Here is an 11,756-nt window from a genome sequence, read left to right on the forward strand (position 1 = left end):
CAGCCTGTTTTCCTCAGGCTGGACTGTGATGTTACTGCTCAGAGCGGGAAGAGAATAGCACTCCAGACTCTACAGCCTGTTTTCCTCAGGCTGGACTGTGATGTTACTGCTCAGAGCGGGAAGAGAATAGCACTCCAGACTCTATACAGACTGTTGCTAACCCTCACACTGACAGCCCCTTCTACTGCACTGTATATGATTTACCTGTGCAGAAGATGTTCACTTGCTCAAATCATTTAAACTATTGGACAGTTTGAAAAATATATGTATTATAAGGAAATAAAAGCTAGTTTAATAAAGAAATGCTCTGGACATTGAGCGGGATATAAAGAAATAAAAGATCGTTTTTTAAGGGTAATGTGTAGAAATACACTACCAGTCAAGTTTGGACCCACCTACTCATTCCAGGGTTTTTATTTTTACTATTTGGACTGGGTCTTTTACCAAATAGCCCTATCTTCTGTATACCACCAATATTTGTCACAACACAACTGATTGGCTAAAATGCATTAAGAAGGAAAGAAATTCCACAAAGTGCTCAGCATATGTGGGAACTCCTTCAAGACTGGTGGGAAAGCATTCCAGGTGAAGCCGGTTGAGAGAATGCCAAGAGTGTGCAAAGCTGTCATCAAGGCAAAGGGTGGCTACTTTGAAGAATCTCAAATATAACATATTTTGATCTGTTTATTTTTTTTTTTGCTTACTACATGATTCCATATGTCTTATTTCATAGTTGATGTATTCACTATTATTCTACAATGTAAAAAATAGTAAAAAAATAAAGAAAAACCCTTGAATGAGTAGGCGTGTCCAAACCTTTGACTGGTACTGTATGTCAGGACAATGTTTCTCAGCCCACAACAAATGTGACGTTACAATTGCACTAAACAGTTGCACTTCGACTTAAATAAAATTGAAAAAAACGAAATATAAATGTTAGTTGCTTGTGGTTTTATTGAATAGTTAGGTGGCAGAGTGGAGCAGGTGGAGGGGACCTACCTCAGGTTAAAGACGTCATACAGATTTCTAACCCAGATAGGTCTTTGACAACATACAGTGGGAATGGCTGACACTACAGCATTACATATTCTATTATTATATGTTAGTTCAGTGGTGAGAAACTTGTAAATGTTGTGGTCTCTGGTTGGTCATACCTGGCGCGCTTTGTCTTGTTTCATGCCTGTTGTCATAACCATTAGACCACAAAGTTCCTGAAAGTGAAAAGTGTTCCAGTCACTTGTACAGGAAAGAAAGAAATCCAGTTAAATCTCAATCTCACCAGCAAACACACACGCTCACAGAACCAGATGGTGAAAGACAAGATTCCAGCCTACAAGACAACATGCGGTGGTCAAGCAGTAAGTCTGGACGAACTGTTGAATGCAGAGGATGCAATCATTCGCTTCACCCAAAGACAAAGATTTCCAGAGGAGATCTTGACTTTGACAATGACTCCATCTACAGTCAAGAACGGTAGTAGCACTTTTAAGTTGGATCGTGTATGGAGTTCTCAGAGTGGGAGGACGACTATGTAAGGCAGCGATGCCTGAAGAAGTCAAACACCCTGTCATTCTCTCCAAAGGCCTTCACATATCTACACTCATCCTCCACCACATACATCAACAAACAGGACGTGGTGGAAGGAAGCACATGCTCTCACTTCTCCATCAAAAGGTATTGGATCATCAATGTAAACTAAAAAGCAAGGAAGATCATCTCAGAGTGTTGTGAGCAGAAGGCAAAGAGGCCAGATTGGTGAGCAGAAGGCAAAGAGGACAGATTGATGAGCAGAAGGCAAAGAGGCCAGATTGGTGAGCAGAAGGCAAAGAGGACAGATTGGTGAGCAGAAGGCAAAGAGGCCAGATTGATGAGCAGAAGGCAAAGAGGCCAGATTGGTGAGCAGAAGGCAAAGAGGCCAGATTGGTGAGCAAAAGGCAAAGAGGCCAGATTGGTGAGCAGTAGGCAAAGAGGCCAGATTGGTGAGCAGAAGGCAAAGAGGCCAGATTGGTGAGCAGAAGGCAAAGAGGCCAGATTGGTGAGCAGAAGGCAAAGAGGCCAGATTGGTGAGCAGAAGGCAAAGAGGCCAGATTGGTGAGCAGAGGGCAAAGAGGCCAGATTGGTGAGCAGAAGGCAAAGAGGCCAGATTGGTGAGCAGAAGGCAAAGAGGACAGATTGGTGAGCAGAAGGCAAAGAGGACAGATTGGTGAGCAGAAGGCAAAGAGGACAGATTGGTGAGCAGAAGATGGCGGATATGCTACTTGAAAGGATCTTCCCTGACATCCCACCATTTATCAATGTAGGTGTGGATTACTTTGGTCCTACAGATATCAGAAAAGGAAGAGAAAATGTTAAAAGATATGGAGTGATATTTACTGTCCACTAGAACAATACACATTGGAATTGCTTACTCTCTTAACACGGACTCGTGTATCAACGCCGTAAGAAGATTCATGTGCAGAAGAGGACAAGTACAACACGTAAGATCTGACCCTGGGGCTAACTTCGTTGGTTCTGAGGACTCAGAGAAGCTCTATTTGCTTTGATGGAGCCATTTTGGCCTGTTTATGTGTTGTGTATATGTTGTCTGTCAAGGGTTATTTTGACTTGTTTTGTACACTAGAGGCACTATATGTTGGGGTCATGGGTCACTAGTAACGTGTGTGTATATAGGTAGTACAGGTGACCAGGACGGGTTAGTACAGGTGACCAGGACGGGGTAGTACAGGTGACCAGGACGGGGTAGTACAGGTGACCAGGACGGGGTAGTACAGGTGACCAGGACGGGGTAGTACAGGTGACCAGGACGGGGTAGTACAGGTGACCAGGACGGGGTAGTACAGGTGACCAGGACGGGTTAGTACAGGTGACCAGGACGGGGTAGTACAGGTGACCAGGACGGGGTAGTACAGGTGACCAGGACGGGTTAGTACAGGTGACCAGGACGGGTTACTACAGGTGACCAGGACGGGGTAGTACAGGTGACCAGGACGGGTTAGTACAGGTGACCAGGACGGGTTAGTACAGGTGACCAGGACAGGGTAGTACAGGTGAGAGGAGACACATACAGTTGTTACAGTGTCACAGATACAGTTGATAGAATGCATCTCTGCACCTTTTCTATAAATCAAATGTATTTATAAAGCCCTTCGTACATCAGCTGATATCTCAAAGTGCTGTACAGAAACTCAGCCTAAAACCCCAAACAGCAAGCAATGCAGGTGTAGAAGCACGGTGGCTAGGAAAAACTCCCTAGAAAGGCCAAAACCTAGGAAGAAACCTAGAGAGGAACCAGGCTATGAGGGGTGGCCAGTCCTCTTCTGGCTGTGCCGGGTGGAGATTATAACAGAACATGGCCAAGATGTTCAAAATGTTCATAAATGACAAGCATGGTCAAATAATAATCAGGAATTAATGTCAGTTGGCTTTTCATAGCCGATCATTAAGAGTTGAAAACAGCAGGTCTGGGACAGGTAGGTGTTCCATAACCGCAGGCAGAACAGTTGAAACTGGAACAGCAGCAGGGCCAGGTGGACTGGGGACAGCAAGGAGTCATCATGCCCGGTAGTCCTGACGTATGGTCCTAGGGCTCAGGTCCTCCGAGAGAGAGAAAGAAAGAGAGAAAGAGAATTAGAGAGAGCATACTTAAATTCACACAGAACACCGGATAAGACAGGAGAAGTACTCCAGATATAACAAACTGACCCTAACCCCCCGACACATATACTACTGCAGCATAAATACTGGAGGCTGAGACAGGAGGGGTCAGGAGACACAGTGGCCCCATCCGATGATACCCCCGGACAGGGCCAAACAGGCAGGATATAACTTTGCCAAAGCACAGCCCCCACACCACTAGAGGGATATCTACCACTGTATTTTGGAGCTATTTATATGCGCAATAAATGGGAACTTCACCCCAAAAGAGTAATGTTTGGAAAGCTGATTTTTGTGGATATGTTATGGACAGCTCTCTCTTGTGCCAGTGGCTCTCATAGGGAATCACCACTACAACAAGTAAGAACTAACTCTCATTGGAAATTGGACTAATGGATCATTGCACGCAACATGTCGGATTTTTGGAATCATTCGTGTTTTGCCTATGACAGCGAACAAGGATTGTGGCAAACATTTCCCGGAGAAATTTAGCCACTACATTTAGTCAAAAGACTCGTTGGAAAATACTTTGTTGTAATTGAAAAACTGGATTGTTTGGAAAGACGCGTAACCAAGGAACAAAGGACTTGCGCGGCCTCAAGTCAACGGCATATAAAAGATGCACTTGGGTATGTAAAGTAGCCTAACAAGCGCACAAACTTTTGGATTAATTAATGGGTACATTTCAGCGTATGGCTACACTAATAATGCGTTCAATGTATGGAAAGTTTGCAATTGGAGTGACTTATGCTCGGCTATGAAAAGCCAACTGACATTTACTCCTGAGGTGCTGACCTGTTGCACCCTCGACAACCACTGTGATTATTATTATTTGACCATGCTGGTCATTTATGAACGTTTGAACATCTTGGACATGTTCTGTTATAATCTCCACCCGGCACAGCCAGAAGAGGACTGGACACCCCTCAGAGCCTGGTTCCTCTCTAGGTTTCTTCCTAGGTTCCTGCCTTCCCAGGGAGTTTTTCATAGCCAACGTGTTTCTACATCTGCATTGCTTGCTGTTTGGGGTTTTAGGCTGGGTTTCTGTACAGCACTTTGTGACATCGGCTGATGTAAAAAGGGCTTTATAAATACATTTGATTGAAATTTGATTGATTCCTGTATGAACACAATCTCCGCCTTTTTTAATTTTAAATATGTAAGAATCTTTATCCTCTTCATTTGCTTACCACAACCATTTATATTCCAAGAGATTATGTTTACTTAACCGTTAGGGTTAGTGTTAGGGTTAGGGTAAGGGTAAGGGTTAGGGGTCGGGTAAGTTTAGGGGTCGGGTAGGTTTAGGGGTTAGGGGTCGGATAGGTTTAGGGGTTAAGGGTTAAGTTTGTTAAGGAATCCACAAGGTCGATCTGATGCCTTCAAGCTAATGCACAGACCGGGGGGGAGGGTTGCACTCCGCTTGACGAATGGGGGAGTCGAGGGGTCCGGGCACAGATCCGCCCAGGTTGTAGAGTTGGTTTTGGGGTGCGTTGCTTTTAGATGTCTTCATCCTTGGTCTTTCATCCATTTTAAGTCTAGGTAGGGGATAGGGTTAGGGTTAGTGTGGGGGTTAGGGTTGAGGTAAGCGTGAGGTTAAGGTTAGGATAAGGGTGGGGTGGGGTTAGGGTTAGGATAAGGATGGGGTTTAAGGTTATCCCACTATTTATTTTGGCTGGTTTGTCCGGAGGGTCAAAGTTCGGTCCTGCCGGATCTTCTTCTGTGGAGAGGAGCCTTTCAGGCCTTGGCGTGGCAAAGGAGGTCTCTCCTAGGTTGGGGTGACGTGTAGAGAGGTGAGTTGTCCTCTGCTTCGCTGCCTGGGGTGAGTGGGGGGATGAATTTGCCGTTGTCTCTGGTTGGCCAGTCTCGTTGAAGGTGAGGGAGGGAGTTCCACAGGCTCTCCAGAAGAGGTAGTAGTGGGGGTCTTTGAAGGAATTCTTCTGCCCATCTGCTGCCGAGGTACCAGGCCTCTGTCCAGTTGGTGCAGTCTGTGTTGTCGGAGAGGATGTGGTGGGTGTATTCTGTCTCGTTCATGTAGTGTCTCTCCAGGATCTCATGGTTCCTTCTGAGCCATTGCGTGGTGGCGATGGTTAGTTCGTCGAGGGTGTCGTCTGATGCTCTAGATGGGGTGAAGAGGGCTATCAGTTCCCTTGTCTGGTAGCCAGGTGGTAGAGGGCCTCCGGAGAGGTGTTTGCTGGTTGCTTCCAGGTGGTGTTTCGCTCTGATGAGTCTGGAGATCAGCTTAGCTGTTGTCTTGACACTGGGGTGGAAGAGGGTGGAGGTCCCATGTGGTGGGGTCTCTCTGGGTTGCTGTTCCGTAGTTCTGCGGGTGTGGAGAGGAGAGATGGGCCACTGGAATGATGGTACGGAAGAGGAGGAGGACATGTCCTCTGGTGTCGTGAAGAGGGGTCTCGGTGCTGCTGGTGTGGAGTCCTCTGTGTTGGTGCTCCTGGTGTCTTGTCTTAGGGGAGGAGAAGGGCTGGGGACTGGTGAGTAGTCCATGGCACCCGTAGTAGTAGTGGTAGCCTCTGCGGCTTGGCTGAAGCTGCTGCTGGTGTGGGGTGTAGTCTCTGTTCCGGAGGTGTCGCTGTGGTGGTGTTGAGTCAGAGGTGGATCAGTTCGCCGCTGGGGAGGTGTTTCTCTGGAGGTAGGTGGGTTTCTGGATTCCCTGGAGTGTCTGGAAGTCGTTGTGTAGCGTGGAGGAGGTCCTAGGGCGTGATAGTGTTCAATCTTCTCTGTGTGGTGGTGGTCCTCTGGGTTGGAGGTGCTACGTAGAGGTGCAGGAGCTGTTCGGTCCTGTTCTGTTGGTCTGCTCTGCCTCCCTGTATAGTGGGAGTGCCTGCTGTAGGTTGTCTTGTGGTGGTATCTTCCTGTACCAAGGGGGAACTGATGGCCCGTGTAGTAGTCGTGGTGTCTCAGACGGTCAGCTGGACAGTGTGTCCTGTGGTCCTTTTGTTCTGCTTGTGCCGTCCAAAGATCTGGTAGTGATGTTGGAGTGAAGTGGTCTCAGATGGTCCATGAGCGCGGTGCTGACGTTGAAGATGTGACGTTCCGGTGGTGAGACGGGGCGTCTTGCGTCTTCGATGTGTCTTCTCTTGTAGGATGTGGAGGGTAGGAAGGATCATTGTGGGCCGGGTAGGGCCTCTGGTTGTCCCTCGTAGTGTTGCTGGAAGTTGCTGGGTGTCTGTGTTCTTCATGTTGGGTGTAGAGGTCGCTGGAGTGCTGGAAGTCTTCCTCCTTTGGGTGTTGTCTATCACCGTCTTGTGTAGTGTGTGTGGGGGAGCTGTGTAAAATTCAAATTAAGGAGAGAATAAAGTACAAATTAGGAAAACTAGCCAAAAAGAGGCCCTCCCGAAGTCCATTGCGGATCCTGCCTTCCTTACAGCTGCACAACGGATCTAGGAGGTTCCCAGCCATGACGCGTTTCTGCCTGCTGAGCTTTTTCAGGTGGCAGGGAGAAAAAGGAAGTAAAAAGTGTTCAAAAAGGTGTACCTAGTGGGCACAGGGGAGCTGGAAGATCTAGTCGGTGAAGGCGAGGATCTAGTAGCTCAGATCGTTGGAAGTGGAGGTCTGGAAGATCTAGTCGGTGAAGGCGAGGATCTAGTAGCTCAGATCGTTGGGAGTGGAGGTCTGGAAGATCTAGTCGGTGAAGGCGAGGATCTAGTAGCTCAGATCGTTGGGAGTGGAGGTCTGGAAGATCTAGTCGGTGAAGGCGAGGATCTAGTAGCTCAGATCGTTGGGAGTGGAGGTCTAGAAGATCTAGTCGGTGAAGGCGAGGATCTAGTAGCTCAGATCGTTGGGAGTGGAGGTCTGGAAGATCTAGTCGGTGAAGGCGAGGATCTAGTAGCTCAGATCGTTGGGAGTGGAGGTCTGGAAGATCTAGTCGGTGAAGGCGAGGATCTAGTAGCTCAGATCGTTGGGAGTGGAGGTCTGGAAGATCTAGTCGGTGAAGGCGAGGATCTAGTAGCTCAGATCGTTGGGAGTGGAGGTCTGGAAGATCTAGTCGGTGAAGGCGAGGATCTAGTAGCTCAGATCGTTGGGAGTGGAGGTCTGGAAGATCTAGTCGGTGAAGGCGAGGGTCTAGTAGCTCAGATCGTTGGGAGTGGAGGTCTGGTAGATCTAGTTGGTGAAGGCGAGGGTCTAGTAGCTCAGATCGTCGGGTTAGGGTTAGGGGTTAGGGTTTAGGGTTAGGTTTAGGGTTTAGGGTTAGGGTTAGGTTGTTCGGTGGAGTGAACAAAGAGACCAGCAGGAAGGCAGGAGAGAGAAGCTATGAACAGTAGACAAAGACGTGACTGTGGGCTTTGTTCCAAGCTGAATATCGTGCGGATAGACCGACATTTCAAGTCTGTCCATGCACTTTAGTCCGGTCCTATCGAATGTAAGTGTCACGATCGTCATAACGTGAAAGCGAGGAGGACCAAGGCGCAGAGTGAAATGAACACATATTTAATCAACGAAGACGAAGAACACTTTACAAACTAAACAAAACAACAAACCGACGAACGTGAAGCTATATAAACAATAAGTGCAGACACAGGCAACTTAGACATAGACAATCACCCACAAACTACCTAATGACTATGGCTGCCTAAATATGGTTCCCAATCAGAGACAACGATAGACAGCTGTCTCTAATTGAGAACCAATCCAGGCAACCATAGACATACATACACCTAGACTAGACACTGCCCCATAAACATACAAAAAACATACAAAAAATTTGACGAAGCATTGCTACATTAAACTTTAATCATGGGTCGCTTACAGACCGTGGAACTGTGGCTGACCATATGTGTCACTCTCTGGAAACGCAGGCACGTTACTACCGCTACCATAATTTGCCTCGTAACGCCAGCCAGGCTCGGAGACTAATTGAGGGACAAATACATGCATGATTCACTGTTAAATAAATGACATTTATTTGAAATTCACCCTTGTCTTTGTGTATCAATTTTTTTATGAGAAGTTTGTACTTAGAATAATTTAAAACATATGCATCTGTTAACCCAAAATAATACCAGGTGCACGGAGGTGGCACTCTTTCACTTTTTCGACCAATTTTCTGAGAAGTTCAACATAGAATATTTTCGGAACCTTTTTTGAAAAGCTCCATAAATCCCTCAGGCCGGCCCCCACGGACTTGGGTCCGTAGTATGGTGGTCCCATAGCGGGTATTGAGGTATGTAGTCCCCCTAAATGATGTTTCAAACCGTTTAGAAAATATGCACCTGGTAACCCAAAAATAATACCAGGTGCACGGAGGTGGCACTCTGTCACTTTTTTGACCAATTTCCAAAATATTCAAATAATGATTAAAAATACTCCCGATTGGCTAGAGGTCCCAAATTTTAAAGACTCATACCCTCTCTCGTGATGGGCAACAGTTACCAACTAAAAAAGTTCGCATCCATAGGAATCTATTGGACTGGCAATACCCACTTTTTTCCCAAAATTTAAAACACGATTTTCTATTAAAATATTTTATTGAAAAACGGTTTTAATTAGATGAAAATGCTCATCTATGTGTGCCCTTTCGTGCAAAAAAAACCTCATCCAGATTGGAGTTGTACTTTTTGAGTTATTAACGGTTTAATATATTTAGTGTCCATAAACCTTTGTCCAAAAATCGGAGTACACTGAAATCTAGCGATTGACACGCCTTTTTTCGATAATTCAGCCTGTCCAGGGATGACACACTCCCTGGTGTGTGGACCAGACAGGTACCGGCGCGATATCAGAAACCTGGTTTTTGACAACAAGAGTTCCATGTCCTAGAGAGACGGGGGTGGTGCCAAACTGCTCTGCCCGATTATAAAATGAGAAACGGACACTTTTGAGGGATGTGAGCCCCTCGGAACCATGGTACTTTGGACCTTTTCCCGCTGACGACAGATTTAGGGTGTTTTCCCAACCCTTCGGCGCCCGATTTGTCCTAACTTTTGATCCAAGTGTCCCAGCTTGGTGGTGGGAGGATATTGAGCTCTGTCCTGGACAGGTGCTCTATCCCAGCTATCACCATGGTTTCCTGTCCTATGAAGGTGCCCAACCCTTCGGCGACCTATTGGTGGTTGTTTAGCCCCGGTAAGGGCAGACTCTCCAGTCCTGTCTCTATCTTGGTTCATGTTGGGTCTCCATGGTTCTCCTCTGTTGTCAAGCAAGTTAACCTTTTGTCAATAGAGGGAGCTGTTAGCACTTTTATTTTTTTGACATTGCCAAATTAAACTGCCTAGTACTCAATTCTTGCTCGTACAATATGCATATTATTGTTATTATTGGATAGAAAACACTCTCTAGTTTCTATAACCGTTGGAATTATGTCTCTGAGTGGAACAGAACTCATTCTACAGCACTTTTCCTGACAGGGAGTGAGATTTCAGAAATCTTGGCCTCTGGTCCCAGGTCAGTTTTAATGTCCCTGCGAATGCTATGAGGATACAAACACTGCCTACGCCTTCCTCTAGATGTCAGTAAGTGGTGACAATTTGAATGGAGTCGATTGCGCAATCAGGGCCTGTATAAAACACCAAAGACCGGAAGTAGCTTTCTTTCGGACCCTGCGCTCGACGCACGATGGACGTCGGACTGGCCTCTTTCCAAGCCTTGGTTTAGCCAGTAATATATCGCCGGTCATGTTTTTACTCGTTATAGGTGTTAAAAACATCATAAGGTAGTTAATTTAAACCGTTTTATAGCAATTTATATCCGTTTAGTGCGATTTTGAGGCATTTATTTGTGACGCCCTTCTATGAGCTGGGCACTTTCACTGTACATACCGAACGTTAGTGGGCATTTCGACGGGACAAGAGGACATCTTTCGACCAAAAGACGATTAGACCGGAGAAAGGATACATTGCCCAAGATTCTGATGGAAGAACAGCTCATGGTAAGAACTATTTATGATGATAAATCGCTGTTCTGATGAAAAATGTTAAACGCATATATCGCCATTTTGTTTTGTGTAGCTTCGCTTTGGCAGACCCGGTATTGCACAGTAAGGATAATTTTAGAAATGTAATTCAGCGATTGCATTAAGAACTAATTTGTCTTTCGATTCCTGTCAACCCTGTATTTTTTTGTCAAGTTTATGATTAGTTATCGATTAGACTAGATCACTCTCAAAGATGGCGCCCGACATTTTCAGGCCAGTTTTGCTACTATTCTCATTGTATAACCACGTTTTTTTGTGGCTAAATATGCACATTTTCGAACAAACTCTATATGTATGTTGTAATATGATGTTACAGGAGTGTCATCGGAAGAATTCTGAGAAGGTTAGTGAAAAAATTAATATATTTTGGTGGCGATAAAGTTATCGCTCCCTTTGCCTTGAATTCATGCAGGGGTAACGTTTGCACATGTGGTATGCTAATATAACAATTTATTGTGTTTTCGCTGTAAAACGCTTAGAAAATCTGAAATATTGTCTGAATTCACAAGATCTGTGTCTTTCCATTGCTATGCTTTGTCTATTTTTATGAAATGTTTTATGATGAGTAAATTGGTAATACACGTTGCTCTCTGTAGTAATTCTAGTCGCTTTGGGGAGATTTGTGATGGTGGCTGCAATGGCAAACTATGATTTATACCTGAAATATGCACATTTTTCTAACAAAACCTATGCTATACAATAAATATGTTATCAGACTGTCATCTGATGAGGTTTTTTCTTGGTTAGTGGCTATTTATTTCTTTATTTGGTCGAATTGGTGATAGCTAGTGATGGAGTGGAAAAATAGTGGAGTAAAAAAAATTGTGTCTTTTGCTAACGTGGTTAGCTAATAGATTTACATATTGTGTCTTCCCTGTAAAACATTTTAAAATCAGAAATGGTGGCTAGATTCACAAGAAGTGTATCTTTCATCTGGTGTCTTGGACTTGTGATTTAATGATATTTAGATGCTACAATTTACTTGTGACGCTATGCTAGCTATGCTAGTCAGTGGGGGGGGGTGCTCCCGGATCCGGGTTTCTGAGGCAGTAAAATTAAAGTTCTTCTGACCGATTTGCATTCGTTTTCCACCTGGGAGGGCCCCTGTCTGCCGGCCTCTGGCCGGTGTTCAGACGGTGTGTTCCTCCCGCCCCATGTGGATTTGCCTCTATCGGGG

The sequence above is a fragment of the Salvelinus namaycush genome, unplaced genomic scaffold (genome assembly GCF_016432855.1).
Source record: "Salvelinus namaycush isolate Seneca unplaced genomic scaffold, SaNama_1.0 Scaffold154, whole genome shotgun sequence".
In the NCBI taxonomy this organism is placed as follows: Eukaryota; Metazoa; Chordata; class Actinopteri; order Salmoniformes; family Salmonidae; genus Salvelinus; species Salvelinus namaycush.